Source organism: Cryptotermes secundus, unplaced genomic scaffold (genome assembly GCF_002891405.2).
Source record: "Cryptotermes secundus unplaced genomic scaffold, Csec_1.0 scaffold3101, whole genome shotgun sequence".
NCBI lineage: Eukaryota > Metazoa > Arthropoda > Insecta > Blattodea > Kalotermitidae > Cryptotermes > Cryptotermes secundus.
In genome coordinates this window covers 160,517-182,914 of record NW_019718662.1, presented here as the reverse complement: position 1 = coordinate 182,914, position 22,398 = coordinate 160,517, and the positions used below count along the sequence as shown (strand labels likewise).

The following is a 22,398-nucleotide window of genomic DNA, read 5'->3' as shown; positions in this document are numbered from 1 at the left end:
CATTTATGAGTTTTCAATAACAACTTAGATTTATGTTAATGAAATTATTATTATTATTACTGTTTATTTACTTGTCTGCATTATTGTGTTTCCCTCCAGTACTTGCCTGAAATTTGTCTTTGACTTTATGTAGTGTTTGTCCATAATATAATTACTTTTATCTACACTGTGCTCTGTTTGTAATTGGCCTTGTGGCTGTTGGGTCAGCACATAAATAATAAACAATTGAATTATTAAGTGTATTTCAAATGTATATATTTTATTTTTCCCACTTATCAGTGATAAATATAATTTGTACTACTGGTATGTTATTATTAATAACATGCCAGTATATATATATTAATAATAACATGCCAGTATATATATACATATATATTTACAATGGCTATAAAAATATGCGGCGAGAAAAAACATATATACCTACATGTAGGTTGCATGCAATCAATGTTTTAATAAAATGGTCCTTGCATCATTTTAAATCATTAATATGGTCCCGGGTTCGATTTCCATCATTACAAGGTTTTCTGAGAAGTAGTGGGTCTGGAACGGAGTCCACTCAGCCTCGTGAGGATAATCGAAGAGCTATTTCAAGGAAATCGCGGCTCCGGTCTAGAAAACCGAGATTAACAGCCGTGGGGATACGTTGCTCTGACCATGCGCCACCCTCTATCCGCAAAAGTTGGCACTAACTTCGCCGACAAGAGGCGGTCTCTCGGTTGGTATAGTTCGCTTGCGGACAACAGGCCACGGAGTTTTTTAATGACATTTTAAAATAAAGGAGAGAATGTGAAGATTTAATGTTGCATTACAGACGAAAATAAGGGAACGAGTGGAAAAACTCTAGAAAGGAATAGACAAAATTGGCAGAAAATTCTAAGGAAGGCTATGACCCAAAAAGGGTTTTTTACCCAACGATGAGGATGATTAGGATGTTAGTTGATGACCTTCAATGCTTTATAAAAAGCAAGTAAAATTTAAACTTGTTGAATAGTTACAAACTTTCGAAAGAAACCCTAGCGCCGTTGAGGTAATTGGCAACAAATTTTGTTTCGTGACTTGCATATTAATTGGTCGTCTGCAATTATCAGTGACTCATCTAAATGTTAACTTAGAATTCATAATCTTGGGCGAATATACTCTCTGAAGTAGAAAACAGGCGTACCACCCAATTAGTACACACAAACTTGGCAAACACGCAGATGTATGCAACCACGCCCAACATTCATACGCATCTGTAAATGGCTTGTACTTGATGTCTTGTCGCGTTCGCAAAAAAAGAATCGCCTATTGGCTCCAGCACGCCCGTCTATTTCTCGTCTGTCGGCAGCTAACAACACCAGAACCACTGAACTGACTTCTATCAAGTTTGGCATTGAAAAATTTTACAAAAATTTGTCGAGACATTTCAATTTAAGTTAAAACTAAATTTCATGGAGCTGACTCCGTCTTAAGAAGCCACTAATTGTTCAGCTACTCGTGATTTTCCCAATATTTCACGAACCCGAAGGCTTTAACTTCCTTAACAAGAGCCTTTCATTAATCCCTATCACGAGCCAGTTCAATCCAGGCCATACCAGCCAATCCTATCTCTCTAAGATCAATTTTAATATCATCCGCCCACCTACGTATAGCATTTTCCAGTGTCACGCATACTGAGCATAACTTGTACTCTTCACCAAGTATAATTACAATGATCAAGTCAAGGAGATTGCGATGGGAATGCCATGCAGAACGCATGGGAGAAAAGATGAATGCATATACGATTGTGGGGGGTAAGCCAGAAAGGAAGCTACTACTTAAAAGAAAAAGATGTAGGTGGGTGGATAATATTAAGATGGATCTTAGAGAGATAGAATGAAGTGGTATGGACTGGATTAAACTGGCTCGGGATAGGGACTAGCGGCGGGCTCTTGTGAACACGGTAATGAACTTTCGAGTTTCATAAAATGTTGGGGGTAATTCTTGAGTAGTTGAAGGACTGGCGGTTTCTCAAGAAGGGCTCAGCTCCATGGAGTTAATTAGTTAGAGGGTGTGGTGTTTCTTCGGCAAAAGCTGGAATGTCATTCGGGTCTTGGCTTCATCCACTGTAAAGGTTCCGAAATACTCGTTAAGACAAACTGCAGACCTCCTAGAAGGACATACCATGGACAAAGCATTTTTTCCCTTCGCATGAAAGTAGAAAGAACGTTTATATTTTTCGTTGAAATCCAACCTTCGACCCAAATGTTTTAGCTGTTGAAGACCGTGTGTGCCTTACGCCAGACAACAAACCTTAACACAATTCAACTCTGGTTTCTCTTCACTGCATCATTACACAAAAAATAAATATATATTTATCCTTGTGATTAATAAATTAAGCACTGTAACATATAGACGTATAGGTGAGTGAAAGTATAGCTCCGTCATTCTTTACCTCGGCACTAGATAGAGATGAGTGGTGAGCTTCACACCCCATCCGTTTTACCCTCGAGGAAAGAACCCCCTGTGTGTCCATTGGATAAGAGGCAGGGTGGTCTCCAGATCTGCCTGGACGCTATAGAGAAGACATGCCACTGCCGGTAACCGAACCCCGGCCATCAAGCCTGCACCCCGTCGCTATACGGACTGAACTACCCTGAGTCCGCTTTGTTACACTGTCACAGTAAGATCAGAACTGGGAACCTCACAGCGATGCTTATTCAAATTTCTGTGATTTATTTTACGGGTCTGACAATATCTGAGACTCCATTGGCTCGAATGCTATGATGACTGAATGGCATGTACTAGGAAGGAAGCGGCCGTGGCCTATTGCAGGAATTATTTCGGTGTTTAATTAGGCATGAGGAAAATATTAAGAACTTCAGACTGGATTGAAGATAGTTTATATTATAGTATACTGTATTGTGATACCGTATATTCTTGTAGCTGTACCATCACCCTGAAAACCTCGAAATTTAAATATGGAGGAAACATTGCGTCACTTCCTGTACGCCAGGACTCCTCCCCTCCGCTCTCTCTTCGGCATGAGTCACCAGTGTCCACTTAACCTAACCACAAACATTCATACGTCTACGCGGGAACGTAGGTGTTCACACGGTGTCACAATCCAGAGCACCAAAATCTAGACCTGAGTAAGTTGGCGCACGCGCAGTAGCGTTCCTGAATCATTGGGGGCTCTAGGCGGAAACACTGTCCTGACTCAAGTGTTTTCTTGGTTCCCTTAAGCTCGTCTTGCTGAATGCTGGGATAGTATTTTGAAATAACACGTGATCGCCTGTCTTCTTCATAATTCATCAATCATCCTATCATTCGACTCTATATAATGCATAATACTGAGGGAGACATAAAATACAAGAAGTTCTGTGAAGAACCAATAGCCTACTTTCCTTTGATAAAACACGGATCGTATAGAAATGACGTGTCAAACAATTCTTCTATTCTTGTATTTATATTCGTTGCAGCTGTAAAGTTTTTACCGAGCCGTTACCTAGCAACGATAGGACACACATACAGACACAGATTGATGGGAGGGATTTGAGAAGTATGCCGTTGAGATGGACTTAGGTGACATGATATATATATATAACACGTTTCATAAAGATCGGTTCAGGCATTCAAAAGTTAATAATAAGGGGTACACAGCCCGGAAATCACATTCGTCTACTTTTTTCAAAATAAGGAAAGGAAGTTAAATATGAACATAATGTAAAATGTTAAAGTGAAAATGCAATTACGCCTTGATGTTTGAAACACTTCTGACGGATATGTTATTCAGATTGCAGAAACGTTAGGAGTCGGCAGCAGAATTCTACGTAAGTGGCACTGGGCGCCTGAAGATGAGAGTTAAATGGCTCACCTGTTTATTTAAGACAAAGACAAGGAACGGGTTTATGTGAGGATATCGCATAACAGTCTGAGTATTAGCGCCTGCGTTGAGGGTTCTTAAATATGCATTAGCAAACACCGTACCCAAAGCGCACGCGTTGTAAACATTCAACCTAACCTCACAAGACACTGGTTAGCACTAAGGTTTTACTTTATGGAGTTATTGTCTTAGATTCTCAATTCGAAGGTCACATAACTTGAGGTTTCTCGTAGTTTTCCCAATTCCCTTTGTACAAATAATAGGATATTTAAAAATCGGTCACGACCGCTTCCTTCCCTAACATCCCGCTCCCACCACACACAGTTTTGTACCAGTTCGGTTCTATATAACCTACAAAACAAACTCAGTGACCTGTAGTCCGCAAGCGAACTATACCTTCCGAGCGACCGCCGCTTGTCGGCGAAGTTAGTGCCAAATTTGGCGGATAGAGGGTGTCGCGTGTTCAGCGCAATGAATCCCCACGGCCGTTAATCTCGGTTTTCTAGACCGCAGCCGCTATTTCCTTGAACTATCTCCTCAATTATCCTCACGAGGTTGAGTGGACCCCGTTTCAGACCTACTACTTCTAAGAAAATCTGGTAGCGCCGGCAATCGAACCCAGGACCTCCGGTTCTGTAGGCAAGAACTCTGACCAATAGACCACAGAGTAGATCCTATATAACTTACACAGTTGAGAAACAGTCGTTAAATGAAGTACTGCCGTAAAAGTTTTCGATCTATTTACGTCAGAGTGAATAGATCCCAACAGAACGAAAATCAAAATGTCGCGGTTAGTAAGCCTGCTCCACAAATGGGGAGTCCTGGGTTGGTTCCCGGACCTGAGTCCAGCTATCTTGTTATTTATGATGCCTCCAAATAAATTCTGAGGCCGTAACTTAAAACAGAGAGAGGCAGTTACCATCTTTCTTTTCAAAATTCACAGTTTACGAATCCTATACAATTCGATGCTGCTGGCTTTCGTGTGTGACAGCGTCATTAACCATTTCCATGCTGGTTTTTCTCTAAAGAAACTATCTCCTGTTATTGAATTCCTGTGATAATAGGTCTGTTTGATTTATGTAGATGAAAAACCGCGAACTGTAACTGATGAGAAACGAAGAAAATTGTTCACCTTCTTGATCTTCAGGAGTACTGGGAATTTGGCCCTTGTCTGTTGCCTGGTATTCCAAAAGACATAATAGAACACAACGTTTCGGAAACTGGATCTATTTCTGCCCTCATATGTGCGGTTGAAGACACATAAATCAGTTTACTCCGTCAGAAAGAACTAACCTCAATCTACATCAATATAACTACAGCTATATATACCTATGATTGGGTTTTGTCAGTGAGATGTAGGATGAAAAATATACAATAAAAATTGTGATAAAGCATGCACAGACCTGAAACTAAGATAGAAAAGGAGGTTAAAATTTTATGCAACAAATTTAGCCAACAAACCAAGTCCATGAAAACCAATTAATAGGATTAACTGGAAAATTTCTAGTTTGTGAAACTTGTTTTTTCTGCCTACGGCTAGTGCCATCTGTGGAATAAAAACTGAACCCCAGGGCTAAAATCTTATAGAAACTCGTGAAGAATCTGTCAGATCATAATGATCTTCTCTGTGAATAATCCTGAATGTTGTAGGACATTGTCAGAATCCTTTAGAATCTACCTTCCTCATCTAATTTCAACACAAAATATCGAGAATATTGCTTTTAAGCGATATATCTCGTGAATAGTTGGATGTAATAAGAGAGAAACTCAGCCATTCCGATGCGTTCACGTCACAATGAGCCAATCCCAGAAGCCACGGGCTTGGAGATCGCCTTTTGGTTTCTGAACGCACGTCAAGGGCAAGGTACGTATTAATTTCTCGTCACATCAAGGCGCACAGAAGCATTAGACCTGTTTTGCAGTAACTAAACTTCCGGCTTGTAGCATAGTGCCTCAACCAACTGCGCTTCCGCGTGCCCCCTTTTTTACAGCAAAATATTCCTATATGTGAGATTTGTTGTTTTTACGCGACATCTGGGTATGATAAAAAGGAATTGTGTCGATTAATGGATTGCATGAACATAAGTTATGTAGTAGGTTATGAGCGAGCCATAAGTCTCCTTTTTTCGGTATATCGTGTCTATTTTGAGATCGCTGATAATATTGTGATGAGGATATGCGAAGTGAGTGCCAACTTTTGCGGATAGAGGGTGTCGCGTGGTCAGCGCAACGAATCCCCATGGCCGTTAATCTCAGTTTTCTAGACCGGAAGCTATACCTATACTCCCTTATTAGTCTTCATGTCATGTTATTTAATTAATTATGAACACGGGACAGCTTTACATTTTAGAACTGCAGCATTCTTTCTGTATGAAGTAATTTTAATTAAACCTTACGAATAGCCATTTAAACCTGTGTTTAGGGTACGGTGATGGACGTTTATGATCCGCAAAACAAAAGACACATGCCAAGGACGGGCAATGGTACATTCCTTTCTATTTAAGTAACAATACTGAATTTGTAGCCTCTAGTTCTCACAGAGAGTCTAAATCTTTACAGCCAGTGAATTGATTTCATAAACTGGGCGGCAGTGCCAGCGATCAAAGGGCACAACATTCATGACGATGACTGGCAAGCAGGGGCTAGCTTATTGTATCACATCGCCAGAAACATCAATGCAAGAGTGATATATGATACACTATTAGGATTTGCAGGCAGAACATATGAAGGCTACGTACCTACTGCATGGACTTCCAGTCCTACAAGTCTCATGTTGTTATGCCTAGAAACACTGAATTTCTTGTATATATAAATTCAGTTCGTACCTCACAGGAAATGCGTCTCCGCTACAAAGCTCAACCGAAGGAAACAGTCGCTTTTTATTGTGAGAACCATATGGAACACACAAACTGTATGGGCAGAATGCAGGGTTTTAGTGTGTTAATATAGGTGGTACATATTGTAACCACTGAGCATTAAAGGGTCATCATCTTCATTAGATAATATAAATTTACAATCTAACATTTCATTCAATTTAGCTCATCGACAAGCCTCCTCTATTGTAGGTAGAAATCATAACTTAGAATTACAGACTAATCAGATATTTTATTGCTCGCAAATTGTAAATATATTTATTATTATTACAATAATTATCATTATAATAGTAATATACTTAATAACGCCCCCATCTGCTCAGACTATATCGTGAGAATTACTGAATTACAGTGACCAATCAACTGAAGAGGATATTAGAGGAAGCGCTAATGATCTTCTTTGGAATACTATCCCAGCAACATCGTGGAAGAGCTAAGGAAAAACAAGAAAGGTCTTAGTCAGGATATCTGGAATACCGCCCCAGTTTCGAATCGGATGCCTCCAAAATACAAGTAAAAAACGTTACCACTTGAGCAAATTTGATAGTTTATTATTATTATTATTCCTTTTTTCACTCTTGCTCGCTTTGTAATCGGCCTTTGGGCTCTTGAGTTAGCATGCGAATAAAAAATAATCATATTAAATTATTATTACGTATTATTATTCTTTCTAATTATTTATACGTTATACTTCTCAATTCTCAATAGCAATTTAGATTTGTGTTAATGAAATTATTATTGTTATTATTACTTTGTTTGTTTACTTCTCCGCATTAATGTGTTTTCCTCCAGTGCTTACCTTTAATTAATCTTTGGCTTTATGTTGTGTTTGTTCATCTTGTGTCTACACTGTTCTGTGTCTGGAATTGGCCTTGTGGCTGTTGACTCGGCACATAAATAATAAAGGACTGAAATGAATTATTAGTATTGCTACTATATTTAGCCTTTTGTTTCATCAACATTTTGTGGTCAAAATAGCACGCGGATTGACGGAGATTGAAAGCAGCTATGTGTGAGAGAGACAGAGCGAGTGCTACTTAGTTCTGTTATGACTGAAGAAGTCAGTTCTGGTTTTGTTTCGTGAAATCTAAATTATTACATTCAAACAAAAGGAAGGTTGCAGCTATAACGTATATTGATATTGGAATAAATATACTCTGCAAAATAACTCAGCGGTGCGATGACCTCCTCGTGGAAATTCGCATCATCATGACAGCAAGAAAAATGTTGAAACGAATTAAAATTTTAGGGTGAAAAATTTTTGTTCATTCTTAACGTAACTCTAGTGCGTTGGGACTTATATATGGGTCCTATTAAGCTATGATCCGGTCTCTTCTGTCAGTATTTCAGAAGTACTGCTCACAGAACAGATGCCGTAAATTTCAGCCAATAGTCCACTATTTAGCGAGGTTGCTGGACACTGGGGTCAAGGACGGCTCAAGGGCAAATAAAGAAGCGAAAACTTTGCTTCTAACCCCACCTTTCAATTACGAACGACTCAATTTTCTCACAGTTTGTTCATAAAAACATGAAATTCCCAGGCAAAGGGACGAAACCCACCACTGGTGTCGCAATTTTTGAAATAAGAATCAAAAAAGAGTAGAAAGAAGAAAAATAAAAGTCATCCGGTGACAGGAATCCTGTGTTGCAGCCAAATTGAAAAAGCAGGATTTGGCAACACTGCGACGCTTGAAGCTCACAGAACTCCGCGAAGCTGAGCCCTCCTGAGAAGCAGCAGCTCTCTCGGCTACTCAAGAATTTCTGAACTTTTTACGGAACCCGACGGTTCATTACCATGTTCACAAGAGCTCTAAAATGGTCCCTATCTTGAGCCAGATGAATCCACTCCATACCACCCAATCCTATCACTCTAAGATCCATCTTAATATTATCCTCCTACCTATGTCTAGGTCTTCCTGCTGCTCTCTTTCCTTCTGATTGAATTTCCGTGCATCACCAACCAGAACCCTTATTCCTAGGGTGGAGAGTGAGGCTAAATCCACTTGGTACGTCGAACACTATCGGGCCCATTGTACCAGCCGCTGATGATAGTGATGAGAGATGAGTGTGGAGTAGTTGAGAAGTTTATCTCTCTCCTCTCGCTCCCACTTTGGGGCGTAGGGATGATTTCTCAGTTTCATGACTTCGTGGACGGGTGATCAGCTAGTCGCAAGACCTCTACCTGAACACAGGACAACACAAATATAGAATAAACGCATATACACACCAAACATCCATGCCTTGTATGGCATTCGAACCCACGATTCTGGCTTCCGAGCGAGCGAAGACAGTTCATGCCTTAGACCGCGCGGCTACTGTGACCGGCAATGTATAAGAATAATATATAAGAATTCAGTGCGTACCTCACAGGAAACAGATCCGAACCCACGATCCCGGCTTCCGAGCGAGCGAAGACAGTACATGCCTTAGACCGCGCGGCTACCGTGACCGGCAGTGTATAAGAATAATATATAAGAATTCAGTTCGTACCTCACAGGAAACACATCCGAACCCACGATCCCGGTTTCCAAGCGAGCGAAGGCAGTGCATGCCTTAGACCGCGCGGCTACTCTGACAGGCAGTGTATAAGAATAATATATAAGAATTCAGTGCGTACCTCACAGGAAACAGATCCGAACCCACGATCCCGGTTTCCGAGCAAGCGAAGACAGTGCTCGGCTACCGTGATCGGCTGATGAGAAGTGGCAGGAGAAATTCTACTCAGAACTGCTTCGTCCACCACAAATCTCACGTGGTATCGAACACAGGCTGCCGCGGTGGGAAGCCAGCTACTAGCGATCTGAACTGTGGCACAGCCAAACTTAGCTTATTTATGGCTGAAATTCTTCTAGTAACCGCAGAAATTACAGTTTTAATATTTAGAGCTCAAAACCGCACTTTAGGCGGCCCGAGTTACTCTTGTATTACGAGTAATACGCGGTAGCGTAGTCGGTTGCACTTTACTAGAAGCCGGAAAGTCGGGGGTTGGAGTCCCGATGAGGTGGATTTTTTCAATTGACCTAAACCTTCCAGCCGCACTGTGGCCTTGGGGTCGACTCAGCCTCTAACATAAATGATTATCAGGAATCTTCCTGGGGGGTAAAGGGTGGTCGGCGCATAAGGCTGACAACTTTCCTTCCACCTGTGAGACGACTGTGTAGAAAATGTGGGAGCCTCGACGTCTCACAACCTTATGGGCCCCCACGTCCTGTTACAGGGACATCTTTGCCATATAGACTATCCGTCAACAATCTTGAAATTAAACGTTGAGAATTCCTTCTAAATATCCTTCTGACCATGTAATTCGAATAAAATGCCAACAGATGTCACATGCTTGCAGATATAACGATTTTTATAAAAGTCGAAATTTCAGACACTTGGCATTTGTAAGGTTAAGGATCTGTTGCACGTCTGATATTATAGACTAGTTTGAGTGAAGGAAGACAGGAGTACAAGCAGCAAAAGGCTGAAGCAATCTTCATTCTTCTCCTTGTGGCTTCTGCAATGACAAGCAAGTTCTTTTCACTCGTCCACAAAGAGCAAGAATAATACGTGTAATCCCCTTTGTATCTCGCGCTCCTCGTTACTTCGTTGTCATCTGGTAGCGTCAGAAGTCAATACACGAATCCTAATAAGAAAATGAGGCAGAGTAAATATAATTCGAGGCTTGTAAGTATGAACAAAACGGCAATGACACTCCGTTTCCAAAGACATCCTTGTGTCTTTGAATATCTCATTGACTCTCAAGTTCACTTATATAAAATGAAGTTGTTCCTGTGGTTAATTAAGCACCGCGCCATGAAGTTGTCTGGGGAGAAAGAGGAATTATTCAATGTGTCCTTAACCTTGGAACTAGATGAAGGAATTTCTGCGTGGAAATAGCTTCAGGTACTCACTGGATAGGACGCTGGGTGGGCTCCAGGACCAGTCTGGACGAGTGTAGAGGAAAGAAGGATCTCTTGCTCACTCACTCATGGAGCTGAGCCCTTCTTGAGGAACCACCAATTCTGCAGCCACTCAAGAATTTCCCAGCATTTTATGGAACCCGAAGGTTCATTACCGTGTTCACAGCAGCCTTCCACTGGTCCCTATCCTGAGCCAGATCAAGTCAATTCATACCATCCCATCCTATTTCTCTAAGATACATTTTAATATTGTCAACCGACTTTCGTCTTGGTCTTCCCAGTGGTCTCTTCACTTCTGGTCCTCCCACCAATATCCTATATTCATTCCTGTTCTCCCCCTTTCGTGCTACATGCTATGCTCACCTCATCCTCCTTGAATTGATCATACTAATTATATTTGGAGAAGAGTACAAGTTATGAAGCTCCTCATTGTGCAGTTTCCTCCAACCTCCCGTCACTTCATCCCCCTTCGGTCCAGATATTCTCAACACCCTGTTCTCAAACAACCCCAGTCTATGGGGATCTCTTACTTCATTCGGGACTCTGACCCTCCTGGGTTGTCCAGCCCGGACCTTTGTCTCTATACCGACTGAGCCATCACAGCTCATTTTCATTCATTCACATACAAATCTATTCCTGACAGGACTAAACAGTACACATAATATAAAGATTACAACCTTCTGGCGTATTATATCATGTACCAAATTTTCGGAGGAAGCTGTAACCTCCATCTTCAGCGCAGTGTACCCTGAAGATGAAGCTAGTATATCTCACCGAAACTTTGCTAATTATCTACATAGTAACACGGCAGTAACATCCCAGAGGACAGTCAACTTGATACGGCCGTGAGAACCATAAACACCATAATTTAGGACCTTGAAGATGGAGGCAGTATATCGCTTCCAAACGTCGGTAGACTGTTGACATGCCGCACGGTGTGAAGTCCCAGAAGACGGTAAACATTACGTGCACTCTTATCAGGAACATAGCCTTGCAATATCCAGCAATATCCAGTACTGTTGCATGTGATACTGCCTGCGTGTCAAGAATTTCTAGTTGGCCATGACAAATAGAAGACTGAGACACGTTGTTGGTTGCTCAGCTGCTGCTGAATTCTACATTAATTATGTCTAAGGACCAAATCATTTCGAACGCCATCTTTCTTTGCTGTTGTTTGAGAAGAACTACGGTTATACAAAGGTTGTCATAGCGACCATAATTCTCTGTACAACAGTCGTAAGTTGATACGTCATCATGGATATACTGTATCTTCGCTTTTCTACTCAATCACCCGTGCTATTGTAACTCCCTTAATTTCATCTACAGATCATCACTAATGATTAATGACATGTTATATATTTATACTGACCGCCTCTGTGGTCTAGTGGTCAGAGTTCCTGCCTTCAGATCCTGAGGTCCCGGGTTCGATTCCCGGGGCTACCAGATTTCCTGAGAAGTAGTGGGTCTGGAACGGGATCCACTCAGCCTCGTGAGGATAACTGTGGAGTTATTTCAAGGAAATAGCGGTTCCGGTCTAGAAAACCGAGTTTAACGGCCGTGGGGATTTGTGCTGACCACGTGACACACTGTATCCGCTAAAGTTGTCACTAACTTCGCTCAAAAGCGGTGGTGGCTCGGTCGGTATAGTTCTCCTGCGGACTAAAGCCACGGATTTTTTTTTGTATACGTTGAATAAGTGCATGTTTGTGGGATTAGCTATTGCTTTCTAGACATTCGAAAGAATCCCATCGCATTTTCACGTAAAGCAGGTGCTACAGTTGACCACTGTGGATCAAAAGAAAGTTACCTCGTTTTCATGAAAGAGTTTTATGTTGCATTCGAAATGAGACATGGCTGACTGAATGACAGTCAATGTATGGAACTTGTGATAAATCCACAAAGGTGAAGCCAAGGTACAGTAGTTCTAGGCGCAGCTGTAGGCATAGCTAAGGTAAAATAGTCTCTGTGCTTAATTCATTAAGCACTGTGCCATGAAGACGTAACGGGAAGTGGAGTTGTACCTCCATTATTCTTGACATCAGCATGGAGATGAGTAGTCAGCTTGACGCCCCGGCCTCCTTGTTCCCAAGGAAAGAGCCTCCAATACCCATTGTATTTGAGACTGGGTTAGCCCCGGAGAGAGTATGGATGCTGTGAAGTATGGAGAAATATTTTTCCTGCCGGGAATCGAACCTCGGTCGACTGAGCTATCCGGGCTTCCATATAGGCATAGGTGTATAGAAAAAAGTAGTTGATACTCGGTTCTTTAACTCAAATTTACAGGTTTTCTCTTAGGGATCTGAAAAAACATTGGGTTTGCACAGAAAAATTCTTGTGCCATTCTCAGTTTTGCAGATTCCGTCGCCGAAAAGGGAAAGTGAAAATGTGGGTTTAATCTCTGCCGGATTCTATTTACGCGCTCATTCCGTGGGTTTGAAAGTCCTACGAGTTGCGACAAGGGACGGAGCCTATAAACTGGCCTTAACGCTGAACTCGGTGACTGCGCGCATTCCAGAACTTACCACACGGCAGGAGAGCCCCAGAGCCCCGGATCCCAGCCGGCCGGAAGTTACAAAACGTGCAGAATGTGAAGGAATATTCAGACACCTTGACCACTTTACCTTTACCCTGATGACGAATTCAACCTTATATTCTTTTGCAAGAGAACCAACGTGAAAATATCGTATAACACGGTGGTCATCAGACTGGTTGCGGGCACGAGGTAGCGTACTTCGTTGAAGCACTATGCTATAAGCTAGTAGGTCTCGGTTTCGTTTCCTGATGAGGTCATTGGATTTTTTTTTCAGTTTACCTAATCCTCCTAACCGCACTATGGCTTTGAGGTCGACTCAGCCTTTAACAGATATGAGTACCAGAAATATTCCTAGGGGTAAAGCGCTGACGGCGCGTAGGGCTGACAACCTCACCGCCATCTGTGAACAGATTGTCTGAAAAATATGAGAGCCTCGACGTCTCACAACCTTATGGGCCTCCACGGCCTTTACATATTCCACTTACTGCATCGAAAATTAATACTAAAAATACAGACTAGTCGAAAAGCGCCGCAAGTCATACTATAGATTTTTTTTAAACACGCGAAAGGAAGCAGTTAGCAAACAGAGCCTGTTTTTTTCTTTGTTTATTGTTTCATTCTGAAGATAGAGATGAAATATTCCTCCGAAATGTCGCTTAACTTTCAACGGACTTTACTGCGTTATATCCCAGAATACAGAACTGTTTATAACCACCGCTGTGATAACCTCAGATTACAGAGACGGTAGGCGCAACGCTAAGAGTAGTCTTCTTAATACGTGTTCCGTGGAATTAGCAAAAAGAGCTTTCTTGTAATTGCGTATAAGAAAGTGACGTATATATTTTCTTGGAAATGTCTCGGTCATTGGACAGGCAATGGTGCTGAAAATTGAGCGTGAAATTAGGAGGAAGAAGCGTCAGCAGAGCACAAAATATTACGAAGTTGATCGCAGGGAAAAGTACGGTGAAAACTGTAATACCTTTCTAACATTATATGTTTGCAATTAACGAGATCATGTGACTTCTGAGTTTCCAATCTCGGCCAGGCTTAGCGCCTTTCCCGCAACAGCAGAAGATTGTCTACATGTCTCCTTCTCCCTTCTTCATTCTTGCACTCTTTCTGTTTTTCTGTATCTTTTATTTTTCTTTCCTTTCTACCTGGCTGCCTCTGTGGTCTAAAGGTCAGAGTTCCTGGCTACAGATCCAGAGGTCCCGGGTTCGATTCCCGGCGATACCACATTTTCTGAGGTCTGGAACGGGGTCCACTCAGTCTCGTGATGATAACTGAGGAGCTATTTCAAGAAAGTAGCGGTTCCGGTCTAGAAACTGAAATTAACGGCTGTGGGGATCCGTTGCGCTGACCACGCGACACCCTCTATCCGCTAAAGTTGGCACTAACTTCGTTGACAAGGGGCGGTCGCTCGGTCGGTATAGTTCGTTTGCGGACTAAAAGCCACGGAGGTTTTCTTTGCCATCTTGTTTAATTTCTTTCTTCATCAGTTCCTCCTTTCTTTCGGTCGTCCTGCCTTCTTTTGTCTTCTCATTTTATTACCTCCTATCTCTGTCATCTGTTTTCCGCTAGTTGATAAGGAAAATTATAAAAAAATTCGTTTACTAGGCACAAAGAGATTATTACGTTATATGATGTGACGCCATATGCACTGGTAGAATTTTACTACCGTCACGAAGAAAAATGTTCCTTCAGGTATGAGAGAAAGTTCTCTCACGAGTCTATTAGCTTCGCCATGATAGTTTGTCGGTATGCCCACATGTTTGCATATAATAACTCTTAAACCGGCGAAAGAATTTTCGGTATACACCGCTGCAAGACCCGGAAAGACGCGAGAGAGTAAAATATGGTAATGAGTCTTGAGGGCGCGGAACCAAGAATGACTGTGCTGGCGAGTACCAGCAGAAATTTTCCCGACCGGTCGAAATAATTTTCAATAAGTTTGATTGTGGACAGTTTTACTTGTATCTGTTGATGCACACTGAATTTTGATCCAAATGAAAAAGAAGATCATACACTTTGTATGAAGACATACATGTCATACAAGTGAGCAGCCACCTGCTCACGCTGGTTCATCGCTCGCGGATTTCTTATGCCCTGAAGATGGAGGCGATAATTTCCTCCGAAACGTCGGTAAACACTATCTACACTGCGTCACATTCCAGAAGACGACATTCTTCATAGTCACCGCCGTGAAAACCTCAGCTCTTACGAGCTCATGGTATTCAGAATAAAGGGAATTCTTGGTGCCTGCGAACTGCCGCAAATTCTTCGGCGTTACAAGATCAGACTGACGAAAGTGAAAGTTTGGAACGCGCCCTTCCTACCGATTCACTGGAGAGAGGGGTGATTTCAGAATTATGCTAATTCTTGCCAAAGATGACCGACTGACCTACTTCTCCCCTCATTTTCATCGTAGAGATTAACTCCGAGCAATCCGAAGTATTTCCAGTGTGCACGACAAATGAAGGGGTTAGTACAAAAAGGGCACAAATCCAAAACTATGAAAATATGTTTGTTACTACTTTATTTGTTTCGGAACCACGATAGCTCAGTCGCTAAAGCGAAGAACTACGAGGATGGGCCTATTTCTCTCACCATAAAGGGAAAACGTGTTGAGTACAAGGGGTTGAAAAAAATATTTAAGAAAACGGAAACAGTTGAGGAATGGTGGAAGTTACATATCGAAAAGCTTCATTATTTGTGGCAAGGAAACTGAATGAAGGAAGATGTGATTGTATGGACATGTAGCGCGCAATAAAGCTATGAGAAATTGATATATTTTAGTTGGACAATCCATAGGAAAGAGGCCACTCAGGAGCAGACGAGAAGGTAATATTAAAATTGATATTACAGACACAGGATGTAGGGCTGTGAACTGGAATCGAAAGAATCGAGAATAGAAATGAAAATTTATTGACAAGATGAGCAACTATCGACGTTTCGAAAAACAACTTCTGCCATAGATTTAGTTAACTTTATTTAGCAAGCCATGCTGGCCATGTATGATAAACGCCGTGTTATTATATGTAAATAATCTTGACTGTGCAGAANGGTCGCGGTGCAAGGGCCGAGAAGGCCTACCCCTCATACATTCATTCATTCTAAGCTAGTCTCAATCACTGACTAGCTCTTTCTAACGGGCCCAACTGAGTAGGTCTATCGTGCCCCATCCACCTGAGGACGGAGACAGATCCAGTCTCCGAAACGTTGTGGTTTTTTGTCTTATATATACAAGACGATGGATAGAGTCGAAAATAAGCCTAGCAGTTCTGTACAGCATACACCGTCAGAATCCTTTCAAGCCAAGATTGAATGTGCTTGATAGGTCTGACACTGGTTTTCAAGAGTGCAGGATGAGGTTCAATCCTGGGTCAATTCAAGTGAAATCTTTGGCGGACGAAGTGGCACTGGGGCAGGTTTATATCCGAGGTTCCCCTGTTGATCACCATTTCACAATTGCTCCATGCTGATCAAACCACCCTCTAAGATGTACGATATCCCTCACGATACATCATTCTTTATATTGGGGGTTGGCCTGTGACCCAGAACTTCATTGACTACAGAACAGAAAAGTTGATTGTCTATTATATTATACTTAAGGTGATGAGGTCATTGGATTTTTAAATTTATCCAATTCTTCCAGCCGCACTATGGCCCTAGGGTCGACTCAGCCTCTAACAGAAATGAGAACCAGGAATCTTCCTGGGGGTAAAGGGCGGCCGGCGCATAAGGCTGACAACCTCACTGCCTTCTTTGAGTCGAGCATCTAGAAAATTTTAGAGTCTCGACGTCTCACAGCCCTATGGGCCTCCACGGCCTGTTACAAGGACAGCTTTACTTAATCTCACCGCCATCTGTGAGCAGATTGTCTAGAAAATGTGGGAGCCTCGACGTCTCACAACTTTACGGGCCTCCACGGCCTGTTACAGGGATAGCTTTACTTAACCTCACCGCTATATGTGAGCCGATTGTCTAGAGAAAATGTGGGAGCCTCGACGTCTCACGACCCTATGGGCGTCCACGGCCTGTTACAGGGATACCTTTACTTGACTATCGCCATCTGTCAGCTTACTGTCTAGAGAATGTGGGAGCCTCGACGTCTCACAACCTTGTGGGCCTCCACGGCCTGTTACAGGGATACATTTACTTAACTACCGCCATCTGTCAGCTTACTGTCTAGAGAATGTGGGAGCCTCGACGTCTCACCACCCTACGGGCCTCCACGGCCTGTTACAGGGATAGCTTTGTCTCTTCTTAAGGCAATGCAGCTGTGTCACTTTTGCAGAAAGTATCTCTGACGTCACAGTTCGCATCCTTCACAGAATGCACGTAGAGAGACCCAGAAGTTTAACTTTCATCTATTACGACACTTCACGTTTTTTGAATAACCTGCGGAAGCGTGCATATCCTGGCAGTTACGGCTCTGGTAAACCCGAAGCCTCTGCTACCTACGCCAGAGCTGTGAAGCATTGTCAGCTGGATGCTCTAACATCACTTGTACAGGCATCTGAGGAATTTCCCCACATAGTTTTGACACGCTAGGTTTCGTTGTTTCAACAGTTGTCATCAGGTTCAAACTTCGACTTTGAGAGTGACTGTCCTGAATGTAGGATTTCGTGATTTTTTCCAATGGTCTCGAAGCTAAAGCCCGGACATTGCATGAAAATGAAACATTTAATTTCATGCACTGTCTTTATTCCTTGAGGCACGCGCCACAAGCCGGAAGGTCGCGGGTTCTTTTTCCGATGAAGTCGCTGTATTTTTTACTAATCATTCCAGCCGCACTGTGGCCCTGGGTTCGATTCAGACTCTAACAGAAATGGGTAGCAGGAATCTTCTTGGGGGATAAAGGGCGGCCGGCGCGTAAGGCTGACCTCACTGCCATCTGTGAGCCGATTGTCCAGAAAATGTGGGAGCCTCGATGTCTCACAACCCTGTTGGCCTCCACGGCCTGTTACAGGGATACCTTTACTTAACTACCGTCATCTGTGAGCCGATTGTCTAGAGAAAATGTGGGAACCTCGACGTCTCACAACCCTGTGGGCCTCCACGGCCTGTTACAGGGATAGCTTTACCTTTATATAACATTATGCATCAGTAACTAAAGCAATTGATGAATGGACTGGCAGACTTACGTGGTTGCTTAATAGTGTTAGGTATAAGAATCCTATTTTTAAACCTAAGTTTAAAGCATAATAATAGGCAATTTACACATATGACTTGTTATTGTGTTTAGAAGGCATATAACCGTCTTTTTATGTAAAAATAATTTATACGCGGCGCTACTTGTGTGTCAACGAAAGTTTTTCTTTTTTCGGTTGCTTGGGTTATATAGTCTTCATGAGGAGAATTAGTGTGAAAGTAGGCTACATTTGGAAGAATTAGAAGAAAATTGTCGTGGCCTATTTATTTCGTATGTTTTCAGTATCCTAAGTTCTTATAGTATTCAGATTTCTCATGCTTATCCAAAAGGCCTGTCATTTTTGTAAAGATTAACATGCAAATTTAGAACCAAAAATGTTACAGGTTGAGTCTCCAAATCTCAAGCTAATATCGACAAAAAAGACAAAAAAAACCCTCCCCGAGGATAAAGCGGCAGGGTCGTGAAGCTAACCATTCACCTCAAATCACTGCCGAGGTCAAGAAATTGTGGAGCTATACATCCACTTCCCATACTCCTTCACGACGTAGTGTTTAATAAGTTAACGTCACCTTTTTACCTCTTACAAAGCGTTAAGTACACTGTTTAGGCAAAGTGCTGAATTATTTGATGTTAAGTAGGCTACAATACAGAAAATCACTCACTTCGCTGTAGAGGGTCATTCATGCACCAAATTTCCATACAATAGTTTACACTCTCTAATGTAGATGTCACTGTAGTGACAAGCAGTTGTCTGAAGTTTGGAGAAGTGCCAGATGCCCGAGATATGTACGTCCTAAACATCTGTGGTGTAGTGATCAATCATAATCACGAATCTTAAGAAAATCCTAGGATTTGAGGCTCTCACAGCGGTGGTTATTAAGAGCTCTAACTTTGGGTTTTAATGCCGAGTAGTGCGCTGAAAGTCAATTTAAGTTTCGGGGAAACAAGTCACCCAAAATTTCAGTTTCGGGCAAACAAGTCACCCAAAATTTAAGTTTCGGGGAAACAAGTCACCCAAAATTTCAGTTTCGTAAAATAAGTCAAGCAAGAAACCAGGATGAATGCATGATGCAAATTTGGCTTATACTTCGACCCTGAAGATGTAGGCGGCATGTTATACCGAAACGTCGATTGACTTTCTACGGACTACACGGCGTTATATCCTCAAGAAAATCGTCCTCGGTATATGTTTCTCACAGAATGTGAAGATGTTTCATGCTACTATTAAATTGGTCAAAAATATGTGAAGACTTAGCCTTGCTTATTGCAGTGTTTCTCCTAACACATTATCTCAACCTTAAACCTGATAATGATGTCATTCTTAGTAAGACCGGATGACCAATTGTCCAGTTTTCCGCGTCATTTTCGAAGGTGCACGTAAGAACACGCAAGCGCGACACAGTAATACAGTAATTCATGGCTCGGAGGTCCTGACACCTGGTAAATCTACGAGTCATACAACTGACACAATAGAGTGCCAATCTTAAGATGTCGTATCTTCGGCAGTACAATGACTATGGGCTTCTTGGTATGATTACCGCAAAGAAAGACGCTATAAAGCAATGAGTACTCTTATTTCATTGTCACTAGGACATGTGCTGGGGTTCGATTCAAGATAGAAGCAAGATTTTTTATTTTCCACAGCGTCCATATTGTTCCTGTAACCCACCTAACCTGTTATTCATTGGGTACAGGGAATCTGTCTTTCCCTGGGGGTAAAGCGGCAGTGACGTGAAGCCGACCACTCACATCCACCTATTGCCGAGGGTAAGAATGGTAGAGCTACACCTTCACTCCCCCAACACGTCTTCGTGGTAAGCTGTTTAATTAATTAAGCGCAGAGACAAATTTACTTTTTACCTGTGTCCGTAATGATTGACGAGTCAGAATGTAGTATATTTGTGTGTTTATATAATGACATAGATATCTATGTTATCATTAGAATATTATTAGTTAGTTAGTTATTGGAGAGGGTCGGTTTCCCCATGCACTTAGACCTGTATTGGTCCATTGTGCTTCCCTCTATGATTTCTACCAGTCTCTATATCCTACCGGTACTGGTGCTTACCATCAGTCCCGCCCAGCCAGCGAGACCGGCTCTACTAGCTGAGAGGTATCTATAATGCTTCCCCCATCTACCAGAGGTATTAGAGACTGCTGTTGGGCGGGAAACGTCCGTAATTTGGCTCAGTGACCTCCTTTGGAGATATGAGGTTCTTTTACGTGCCGTAAAGCTACGACACGGGACACACAGCTTAAAGTCCCTCCCGGAGGACTTGTTCCCTGAATTTTTCCGCCCTTAAAAATTCGACGACCTCCGCCGGGTATTTGAACCCGCGTACTACGAGTCATGAGGTGGGAACGTTACTTCTAGACTACGGAGGCCGCTTTAGAATATTATTAAATATGATTTCAATGTATAGTTGATTGGAACAAAAATTGCCAAACCGGAAATTTCATTGATCTCGAAGGAAATTCATGAGGCATTTGGATGATACTTGATCATGGTTAGTGTGTAATCATTTGAAAGGAAGAGGTCGTGGCCTGTTTCAAACGTAGTTGCTGTCATTTACCTGAAGACAGAACCATTAAACACTTCAGGCAGGTTAGTCGATGTCCGAGCTATGATTCGCGTCAGTGGACCCAACCAAAGCCACTGCGCATTCTGGTGCGCACGGCCATGTCTAAGAACACGGACAGCAGGCGGTCAGCGCTGGGACGTCTGGGAGGATGACCTACATACTGTATACGACCTTGCCGCCTAGCGTTGCCTTCAGTGGGTGGATAGAATACAGCCTTCTCCCTTTCATATTAATACAAGGAACTGGGAAGCTGTTAATATTTCATATAGGATCCTGCTTCAAAGCACCAATTTGTCCATATATATAGTCTCCGTGCGTTGGATTGGTTCGGATAATGACTTGTAAGACCATTATTCTATTTTCACTCTTAGCTTCCGTCAAGGTTACAAGAGAGACATTTTAATGTGTCGTTCTGTATTGTTCACATCAAATTAAATTATATCTTTCTATCAGTAACGGTGAAATTATACTTCCCTCATAAAAGATATTCAAATCTAATATTTCATTATGGACCTTTCAGACTTGTAATATATGTCTTTCACTATTCAAATAACTGAACCATGTCACTGTGTAGTGGTTACTACTCTCTGTTGTATTCTAAAGGTTCCGAACTCGTTACCAGGCATGGAAGATTTTGGACGAAGAAGCTCTGTATGATTATCTTATGTTGCTTTAAAATAGATCTCGGCCATTTATTTCCACATCCTTTATAATTATATAAAGCTAGAATAAAAAGAATCCTAGCCTTAAATCTTATGGGACAGATTCTAATAATATTTATTCAAAGTGATAATTTTTATCTCTCCTTAAATAACGGTAATTCTGACTCATTTCTAGCGGTTTTCACTAGCAGTTTCATGTAAATGCTGATTTGATGCCTTAAATGATTCATCACTGCCTTTTCAAACCGTTCTATCATCTCATTATTAATAATTGTACATGGGCCTCTTAGCGGTTGGCCAAGAAACTACGTGAAGTTACCCTAATGTTACAGACCTTGTAAACGGATTGTTCCAGAACCATTTCAATTCAGTCCACATATTACATAATGTCATGTGTAGGCAGGTATGCGTGACGAAAATAACGGGTTCCAGTTCGGATGATTGGATTTAGTAGCACCTTGGTTACAAGTTCTCTTAATCACACATAAATACAGCGCTATATTTGATTTGCACAATTTCCAGTTCATCGTTGCACACGCACTAGGATTGTCCGTCTTCACTAGTCGTATCCTGGTAACGGATGTGAATACAGAAACTATCACTTCAAATCACTATGAAGTCTCCTTGCTACTTCCTCTTCAATCATTCTGGAAGCTCGGAACTAAAAATTCTTCTGGGCTCTCTCTCCAGCTTACGGCTGACTCATAAATTATCTTGAACGAATTATTAGTTATTTAGAGAGGGTGGGTTTCCCTATGCACCGCGACCAGTTTGATCTATTGTGCTTCCCTCTATGATATTCTACCAGTCTCTTTACCCTACCGATAAATGGTGCGTACCATCA

At 41.9% G+C, this 22,398-nt stretch overlaps 1 protein-coding gene across 2 annotated transcripts in view; it reads right to left on the bottom strand.

Annotated features, from left to right (window-relative positions):
• LOC111864046 (hydroxymethylglutaryl-CoA lyase, mitochondrial) overlaps positions 1 to 22,398 on the bottom strand; it is an 86,820-nt gene that overhangs the window by 23,114 nt on the left and 41,308 nt on the right. The window contains exon 1 of one of the 2 annotated variants that reach the window (XM_033751358.1): positions 8,618 to 8,757. The exons of the other annotated variant lie outside the window; for it this stretch is intronic. The gene's annotated coding sequence lies outside the window, so the exon portion shown is untranslated. Of the gene's footprint in view, positions 1 to 8,617; positions 8,758 to 22,398 lie in introns of those variants that run through there. 2 annotated transcript variants of the gene reach the window in all.